The sequence below is a fragment of the Sinohyriopsis cumingii genome, chromosome 3 (genome assembly GCF_028554795.1).
Source record: "Sinohyriopsis cumingii isolate HCF-2022 chromosome 3, ASM2855479v2, whole genome shotgun sequence".
Taxonomy (NCBI): Eukaryota; Metazoa; Mollusca; class Bivalvia; order Unionida; family Unionidae; genus Sinohyriopsis; species Sinohyriopsis cumingii.
Window position 1 is genome coordinate 23,167,862 of NC_142963.1, and position 10,505 is coordinate 23,178,366.

Consider the following 10,505-nt stretch of genomic DNA (forward strand, 5'->3'; position numbering starts at 1 on the left):
TTCTTTATTGCCTAATTTGGTAGCTTCAGTGTTAATCCATGGTGGTTTTTGTAACCATTGTGATTTGTTCTGGTCTGTATTGTTTATTACCTGTTTTTTTAGTAGAGGTAATCTTTTCTCTTAGTTCAAGGATTACTTTGCCACTTGGTGTGGTGGGTATGATTTTGGGTTTGAAGACAACTTTACACTTATTTATAGCTATTTTGGTGGGATGGTTGTCTGGGTGGGTATCTAATCGAATGTAGTATCGGAGAAGCAGTTCTTGCCTACATAATTTTAAGGGTAGTTCTCCTGTTAGTGTTTGTAGTTCTTCTAATGACGTTGAGGGGAGTGTTCCTGTGCATAATAGTATATCTTTTGTCTGGATAGTGTCAAGTTTTTGTAGTACAGGTTGCTTAGCCGAGTTATATGCTTGGCAACCGTAATCCATTTTTGATCTAATTAGGCTTTTATATATCGTGAGGAGGGTTTCCTGGTTGGATCCCCAGTCAGTCCCTGTGATGTTCCTGAGTAAATTGAGATCTTTGTTACAATTCTGGGTGAGTTGGTCAATGTGCTGTTTCCATGTGAGGTGGTTGTCAAAGAACATTCCTAGGAATTTTACTACTCTTACGTATTTGATTAATTGATTTTGTATATAGAAGTTTGGATAGACTAGGTTGTTATTTCGTTTGGGGGTGAATATGATTGCCACAGTTTTTTCATGAGATATTTTGAAACCCCATTTGCCCACCCATCTCCCTATGTTGTCTAGGCTCTGCTGGATTTCTTTAACTACTGTGTGATTGGCAGGATTTCCATTCCTCCATATGCCACCATCATCTGCAAATTGTGACAAGTTTATTTTTGCGGAGACTGCATTGAGGTCAAGGTCGTTTACCATTAGGTTAAATAGTAAGGGACTTATTACACTGCCTTGCGGTGTTCCATTTTCAAGTGAAAATTCTTCTGATTGGGTGTTGCCTATTCTTGTGGTAATTTTCCAGCCTGTGAGAAAATCGCCAATCCAGTTGAACAAGTGTCCAGTTATTCCAAATTGGTTTAATTTGGCCATTAGTCCATTTGTCCATACTAGGTTGAACACATTTTCTAGGTCTAGAAAAACCGCTATGAGGTTGCAGTCGGTTTTCCTATGTGTGTTAAAAGCGAGTTTGATGTTTGTTTCCAATCTGAGAAGTTGGTCAGTGGTGGACCGTTTGTTCCGAAAGCCACATTGATTTATGGAGAATAGGTTATTGGTTTCTAGGTGGTGTTAAATTAACCTATTTGCGATTATTGTCTCCATTATTTTGTTACTATTGTTTGTAAGGGAGATGGGTCGGTACGAATTTATGTTGTTGGGATCTTTACCTAGCTTGGGGATTGGTATTACTATGGCCTGTTTCCATTTGGTGGGTAGTTGGCCTTTATCCCATATCCTATTAAAGAGTTTGATTATGGCTATTGTTATATTGATAGGTAGTTTTTTGTAGATAATGTAACCTAACTGATCCTTACCAGGGGATGTTTCGTTTTTGGATTGTAGGGCTATCTCCCATTCATGTACTGTGATGTCGCTATTTAGGTGAGATTCTTTTGTTCCTTGGTCTTGAAACATTTGAAGTTGGGTTCCCTCCATTAGTTTTTTGTGTTCTTGAAAGTTTCTGGTGTGATTATTGTTGCTACTCATGTTCGAAAAATGCTTCGCTAGGAGGTCTGCCTTATCTTTATTTGTTATGGCATTTTTAATTTTTGGGGCTGAGGTAGTTGCTTTCCCTTTTATGGCTTTTATCTTGTCCCATATTTGTTTTGAGTTTGATTTTAGACTCAGTTTAGAGCAAAAGGTTTTGCCATAGATTAATTTTAGCAGTTTTAATAGTTTGTTTTTAAGTGCTTTTTCTTTATCTTTATATTGCTGGAAGTAGATAGAATTTTTGGTGCGTTTATATTTATTTAAGGCCCTTTTTTTGTCTTTATGTGCTATAGTGCACTGTTTAATCCACCATGGTACAGGGTTTTTATTTTGGATATTAGTTGTCTTTGGGATGCATCGGTTAGCTACTTCTATAATTGTGTCTGTTATGTTATCATAATACATGTCAATACTTGGGCTTTCTAAGTTATCTGGATTTACTCTAGCTAGTAATAATTGGAATTAGTCCCAGTCTGCCTGTTGGTACCTCCATTTAGGTGGGGTTTCATTTGGAATGTGTTGAGTTTTTGTTTGAATATTGATTGTGATGGGGAAATGGTCACTTCCTAACGTATCTTCTTGATCCACCCACCAATTTGTGATTTGAGCCAATTTTGGGGTAGTGATGGTTAGGTCTATGGCTGAGAGAGTGCCATCCTCAGGGTTTAATCTAGTGTTCGACCCATCATTTAAGATGACCAGATTGTTCTCAGTTATCCATTTTTCAACCATTTTCCCTCTTTGATATTTCTTTTTACCTCCCCATAATTCACTGTGTGCATTGAAGTCGCCACAGATAATTAGATTGTTGTTGTTGTTATTAGTGATTGCCTTTAGTGAGATTAGGTTGGTAGGGCAGAAGGTACCCCCTGGATCATATGCATTTATTATTTAAATGTTTGTGGTTCCTATATTTATCATTACTGACATTATTTCGATGCTATTATTGATGTTTAGGTTAGGGGGTACTTCTATTATTTCATAGTAGATTAGTGTATCTATCAAAAAAATTGCTAGTCCACCCCCTTTCTGCCCCATGGGTCTGTTTTTAAAGATTCCCTGGGTATAGCCTTTTAGTTTGGGCAGGCATTTGTGTTCTTGTGTTATGTGGGTTTCCTGTAGGCAGATTATGTCTGGTTTTACGGCCGTATTATTCAGTTTGTTCTGCAGTTCTGATAGGTTTTTAAAGATTCCTCTGCAGTTCCATTGCCAGATGGTGATTTTATTATTTTTTTTACTATTCATTTTTGACGTTGTCTTTATCTGTTAGTCTTGTGGTCCAATCAGCTAGTATGGTGAAAATGGTTTTGAGGGTTCTCATTATGCTACTGAGATCTTACATTAGGGTTCCTGTTGTTAGGTTCATTACTTCCTGTATTAATTCTGTGTTGGGGTGTGTGTTAGGTTTGGGGATGTTTGGGGTGACAGTTTTGTTTGTATCTGGAGTGTTATCAGGGTGGTCATGGTTTGTTACAATGAGGGTTGTATTTTTTGGTTCTTTTGTTTCCTGATTCGAGGGTATGTTTTGTGGTACAATGTTTTCCCTTCTGATTCTGCGTGGAGAGTTTTGGTGCTCATTGATTGTTTCAGAGGTAGATTTTGGTGTGTTGGGGTTGTTTTTACAGATAATGTTTTGGGCAGAATGGTAGGTGAGGTGTTTTTCATTCATTAAGTCCACTATTTGTTTCTCTTTTATTGCAAATCTGCATTCTGCTGATCTAGGATAATGGTTTTCTTTACAGTTAGCACATTTTTGTTTAGTTGTGTGGCATTCTCCTTTGTGTGGACCTCTGCAGTACTTTCATCTTGGTTTGAATCTACATCTGAGAGCATAGTGTCCCCAGTGCAGGCATTTGGTGCAAAATCTTGGCCTATTTATGTAGTTTTCCAGCTTATGGTACACTCCTGACTGTCCTAGTTTTATTATTGAGGGTATTGACTCGGTAGCCTCTATAACTGCTTTGTTTGTTCCTTGTCCCTTGTGATTTTTAAGACGAGAGACATTGGTGGTCTGTGTTCCATTTGCTGTGAGTTTATAAAGTAGGAGTTTGTTGCTTATGCCCTTGTTGTATCCGTTTAGTGCTATTACTTTTTTAAAGATAGTGGTTTTAGTGGGTTCAGCCAGATTAGTTGTGGTTTCACCGTGTTTGGAGTTCGAAGTGACTCGAGTTTTCCTCTGAGTGCTATGGTGTCTCTCTACTTTGATCTTTATTGGGCCTATAGTTTCAATTTGGATGAATTTTTCCACCTGTTGAATTGTGCTGCATTGGACAATCAGGTAGTTTCACCTTGGTCTTATCAGTTTGAATTGTCCAGTGTGAATTTTGGCCAGTGCTGTCATAATACTATTGGTACTTAGACTAGTAATTCTGTTGCACCTGCTGCTTATGTATATGGTGTGTTCGATGGAATGATAATTGTAAATTTTGTTTTGGGGGTTATGTTGTTGTTTTATTTCCTGTTTTGAGTTAACCTTACTTGTGGTTTTTTTTGGGTTGTTTTGGGATTTTAGCGGGCCTTTGCCATTACCTAGGTATGTGTTTTGGGTTGTTTGGAGTCTTTGGGTTGCCATATTAGTGATGCTGCTGGGTAGTTTGGTAGTGTCTAATTCATTGGATTTGTTCCCATAGGTTGGTGGTTCCCTTGCTGTTATTATCCCAGATGGTCCAGGAGTTTGGCTTGAGTGTATAGTTTCTTTCCTAATGTTTTGATTTCTTGTTGTTTGCTTGATTTCCTGTTGTTGGTTTGTTTGCATGTTTCTAGAATTGGTTATTTCATTTTTGGTGAATTTTGGGGTGCTGGTTATGGTTATGTGGTCTAATTGTGGGGAGTTTAAGGTATGTCGGTTACTGTCAAATTCATTTGTTAGGTTTGGAATAGTGGTGTCTATATCTTCATTTGTGTGTGGTTTTTCTGCTTCCTTGAAGAGGATTGGCGATAGTATTGGCATTGTATTTATATTGTTCCCTGGAGTGTAGTTTTGTATTTCTAGTAGTTTCTGTTGGTGGGGTGGGGTGGGGTGTGTTAGTTATGTCTGCTGGTTTGTGGTTTGTTTGGTCTGTGTTTGTGACCAGAATTTGGGGTCCCATTGTGATGTTGGTTGAATTGGAGTTTGCTGTGGTTGGTACGACTTGCGTTAATCTTGCTTGTTTTACATGCTTTATTGGTGCTGTTTGGAGTTGTGATACATCCAATATTTTTACTGATTTATTGATAGGGTTGTTTGGTGGCTTGTGTGTTTGCGTGTTTGGATTGAATAGAGCCATTTGTTTGGACCTAGTTTGCATTCTTCTACTTAAATTGCGTATAGCATTGAATGATGACTTATCTTTTGTTTTTGTCCTAACCCAGTCTGCTCCTCCGCTAGAAGTCTCTCCTTTGTTCCTTTGTTTTCTGTTACGTGTTCCTATCGCGTTCCTTTTTTTTTCTTTGTTTGAGAGTTCCTTTGTTCTGTGCAATTCCTTTGTTCACGACTTGGTGGTTTGCTAATCGTTTCCTCTTCTTGGTATTATTTCTTTGCTCTTGTTTTCCTGTTCCTTTATTCTTTGTTAATTGGTGATGGTGGTGGCCGCACCCAGTAGAACTTTTAAAATTATACACCAAGCCGGTTTTACACAGTAAACAAATCAAGCAAACTGAGAGATAGTTTTCAAAATTGATGTTATGGAAATGACGTCACTAAAATAAACGTTAGTTTACATATTACAGTGTGTCATTCTATGTAATTCTGAATATATTTAAAGGATATTGAAACAATCGTCACAAAAACCTTACCCAATTCTCTCTCGGCAACATGGTGTAATATTCGATAACAGAACTGTATCCATTTGCGAAGTAACTTCAATAAAATTTGCAATAATATCAGAGCTAAAAAAAATATGTTTGTTCGCTGTGACATCAGGAATGAGACTGATCTCTCAACAGAGATAATGCTAAAATTTTTGTTATGTTATAATTTTCTTTATTATAATTAATATTAGGTCCACAAAATTATCAGAATATAGGCATATGATATTGCATTGAAGAAAATCATAAATCTGAAAGAATCCAGTTATAGCTTCTGCTAACAAAAATGCATTAATTATGTCAATATACATTGTAAGGACCATAATATACATTAAAATTTACTCAAATTAACACATGCAGTCTTGCAATCTCTGGAGAAAACCCCCCATTAGAAACGGAATATCTTCTTCATTTGTATCATATGCAATATTGTATTGATGTCCATAATTCACAATCTTCCATGCTGTGTCGAGTGTCTGTATTACCCACATATAAAATCATGTCCCCAGATTGTAATGGGACAATTTTAAATCAATCTATGCATATGTCAAAGGTTGTAGAGTGTAATGGGAACATTTTAAATCAATGTATGCATACATTATCCTCCTAATACTATTGATCTGTACAAACCTTAGCTTAATCATTGATAAACATACCTTAGAGATGAGGACAAAGGCTTAATCTTTCATGTACCTACATTAGGGATGAGGACAAAGGCATAATCCTTGACGAACATACCTTAAAGATGTAAAGATGAGGACTAAGACATAACCCTTGATGAACATACCTTAGGGATGAGGACAAAGGCATACTCCTTGATGAACATACCTTAGGGATGAGTACTAAGGCTTAATCCTTGATGAACATACCTTAGGGATGAGGACAAAGGCATACTCCTTGATGAACATACCTTAGAGATGAGTACTAAGGCTTAATCCTTGATGAACATACCTTAGAGATGAAGACAAAGGCATACTCCTTGATGAAATTACCTTAGAGATGAGTACTAAGGCTTAATCCTTGATGAACATACCTTAGGGATGAGGACAAAGGCATGATCCTTGGTGAACATACCTTAGAGATGAGTACTAAAGCATAATCCTTGATGAACATACCTTAGAGAAGAGGACAAAGGCATAATCCTTGATGAACATATCTTAGGGATGAGGACTAAGGCATAATCCTTGATGAACATATCTTAGGGATGAGGACTAAGGCATAATCCTTGATGAACATACCTTAGAATCGATGAGAAATAAAGCATAATGCTTGATGAACATACCTTAGAAAAGAGGACAAAGGCATACTCCTTGATGAACATACCTCAGAGATGAGAACTAAGGCGTAATCCTTGATGAACATACCTTAGGGATGAGGACAAAGGCTTAATCCTTGATGAACATACCTTAGGGATGAGGACAAAGGCATAATCCTTGATGAACATACCTTAGAGATGAGTACAAAGGCATAATCCTTGATGAACATACGTTAGGGATGAGGACAAAGGCATAATCCTTGATGAACATACCTTAGAGATGAGTACTAAGGCATGATCCTTGATGAACATACCTTAGGGATGAGCACCAAGGCATACTCCTTGATGAACATACCTTAGAGAAGAGGACAAAGGCTTAATCCTTGATGAACATACCTTAGAGATGAAGACAAAGGCATACTACTTGATGAACATACCTTAGAGATGAGTATTAAGGCTTAATCCTTGATGAACATACCTTAGGGATGAGGACAAAGGCATACTCCTTGATGAACATACCTTAAGGATGAGGACTAAGGCATATTATTTGATGAACATAACTTAGAGATGAGTACTAAGGCTTAATCCTTGATGAACATACTTTAGAGATGAGTACTAAGGCTTAATCCTTGATGAACATACCTTAGAGATGAGGACAAAGGCATAATCCTTGATGAACATACCTTAGTGATGAGTACTAAGGCATAATCCTTGATGAACATACCTTAGAGAAGAGGACAAAGGCATAATCCTTGATGAACATACCTTAGGGATGAGGACAAAGGCTTAATCCTTGATGAACATACCTTAGGGATGAGGACAAAGGCATACTCCTTGATGAACATACCTTAGAGATGAGTACTAAGGCGTAATCATTCATAAACATACCTTAGAGATGAGGACAAAGGCTTAATCTTTCATGTACCTACATTAGGGATGAGGACAAAGGCATAATCCTTGACGAACATACCTTAAAGATGTAAAGATGAGGACTAAGACATAACCTTTGATGAACATACCTTAGGGGTGAGGACAAAGGCATACTCCTTGATGAACATACCTTAGAGATGAGTACTAAGGCTTAATCCTTGATGAACATAACTTAGAGATGAAGACAAAGGCATACTCCTTGATGAAATTACCTTAGAGATGAGTACTAAGGCTTAATCCTTGATGAACATACCTTAGGGATGAGTACAAAGGCATGATCCTTGATGAACATACCTTAGAGATGAGTACTAAAGCATAATCCTTGATGAACATACCTTAGAGAAGAGGACAAAGGAATGATCCTTGATGAACATACCTTAGGGATGAGGACAAAGGCTTAATCCTTGATGAACATACCTTAGGAATGAGGACTAAGCTTGTGGTAGTACCAGAATGTACAAAGGCAAAAGCAAGAACAAACAGATACATAAATTAACCCATACTCAATATTGAATATATTTAAATTTTTTCTCCTTATGGTCTTATTTATATAATTTGTTGTTATTTTATTCTATTCTAATTATATATGACTGCTGTTTAGCTGAACATAATATGCCATGATCATATTTGTCTGGCTGTTTAATAACTTTTCCTTTCCAGCATGATAACATCAGTTCTGTAGCACATACTTTCATCAAACATGGATGATAGCTTGAATTTGGGATAAGGAAGAAGTTTATTGATTTTAGGGTTAAAAATGTCAAAAGTCAAGGATACTGTGACTAATAAGTGAAAACTGGGTTCTGCAAACTAACTTCAGTTCTACATCATATACCTAGACCAAGCATTTTGGATGGCTTATAACTGTGGTAAGGAAGAAACATATCAATTTTGGGGTCAAAATGTCAAAGTTCAATATCATTGTCACTGAAAGAATAAAAATGATCTCTATATACAAGAGCATTAGTTTCACATCACAGACCTGCACCAAACTTTCTGGATGGCTTGCACTTGGAATAAAAATAAATGTATTGATTTTAGGGTCAAAAGGTCAAAGTTCAAGTTCATGGTAACTTAAGAAAACAAATCTATTTCTCCAAAATAACATTATTTTTACATTACAGACCTGGTAAAACTTTGTGGATAGATTGCACTTGTGGTAAGTAAGAAGCCTATTAATTTGGACTTCAAGCTCATCAACTAAAACAAGAAAAATGTCTTCCGTGGAAAAATGTTAACTTTCACCAAGGTAGCTTTACCAACATGTGTGAATAACTTTCACATTGGATAAGAAAGAAACCCATTGATTTTGGGGGTCAAAAGATCACAGTTTATGTACTATAGAGTCATAGTAGCCAACACAAGAAGGCCAGAGTCTACATTTCAAGCTGATTATTAAAGTACATGTATTGTTGTACAAATGTGACCTTAATCTCAAGGTCAAAAGCTTGAGAGAGTATGTCATAGAAATAGTTGTGTAAGTTTCTTAATGATATATCCCCAGATCAAAAGGTTGAGATAGTGTGAATTAAGAATATGATCAACCAAGAGCCATAATTTCTCTAAATCATGATACAGAATACCAATACTGAAGAGAAAACATGTTTGAAATCTTATCATTATAAAGATGCAAACTGAATTTGCCTGAAATCCAATTCATAAAATGGCAAACAAATGAACAATAAGATTACTCTGGGATTCTGTTGATTTGATGATAAAATTTCTCAAAGAAATGTGGTTGACAAAAGTAGGCAGGGAAACACCAGGCTTGATATTAAATGTCCAAAGAAGTGCATATATATATATATATATATATATATATATATATATATATATATATATATATATATATATATATATATATATGCCCATCAAATTTATTTGTTATTTTGTTATTTAGGATGCAAAATTTAGATTTATTATTCTGAGTTAGCACCCCACTGATATATCTCAAATATATTTTTATGGGACTGATCTAGGGATAAAACTAAACTTTATGGCAAAGTCAGCATAAATGCATGACCCCATTATGGGGGAAGAGATAAGATAGTATGTTTAATAGTCTTAACTATTTTAAAAGTATGAGTTATTTCATAACATAATGATTTAACACTATTAGTCAATGTGCCATTAAACATTGAGCTGTTACTGTTAAATAGCTTCCAACTACACACATTAGTGTTTTATTAAGACATTCAGTTTTAAAATCAGCAGTACGAACTTAAAGATGAATTAAAACTTTCCAAATTCAATTTTTGCCTCCCTAATATAGTGAAAGAACTTCACTAATTTTGTAACTACTGTGAGATATAATCTGCATGTGTAATTTCTGAAGCAAAATACTGAATGGTCCCTTACAAAAATAAAATATGAATATCATTTTCTGGACACCACCTCCCCTCTATACCCACACAAATTACATAAAATAAAGCATTCCTTCTAACAAATGTCTCATTTGATGACCAATCTTAGTGGACTACCCCTCCATTTAAATGTGTGGTATTGATTTGAAACAAATATAAAGCAACCAGTAAATTAGTTCCAACAGAATTATAAAGAAGACCCAGAAAAGACATAGATGATCATTCTGACTGAGACTGGTACCTTAATGTGTTCATCATTCTGAAAATTGAGTTTGTTAAGGGGGCACTCACGAGTTATTATGTAATTTTCAGAGAGTGACATATGTAAGGTGAAGTTGTATGCATTTAAAACATGCACAATGGAAAAAATGTTGGCATACCTCTATGCTACATTAATGTAATGTGGATGATATTTCTTTGGATATTGTACTTTTGGAAATTGTACATGATTTAAACACACTGCTAACTAAAATGACTGCTCCCTTGTGCTAAAATAAAT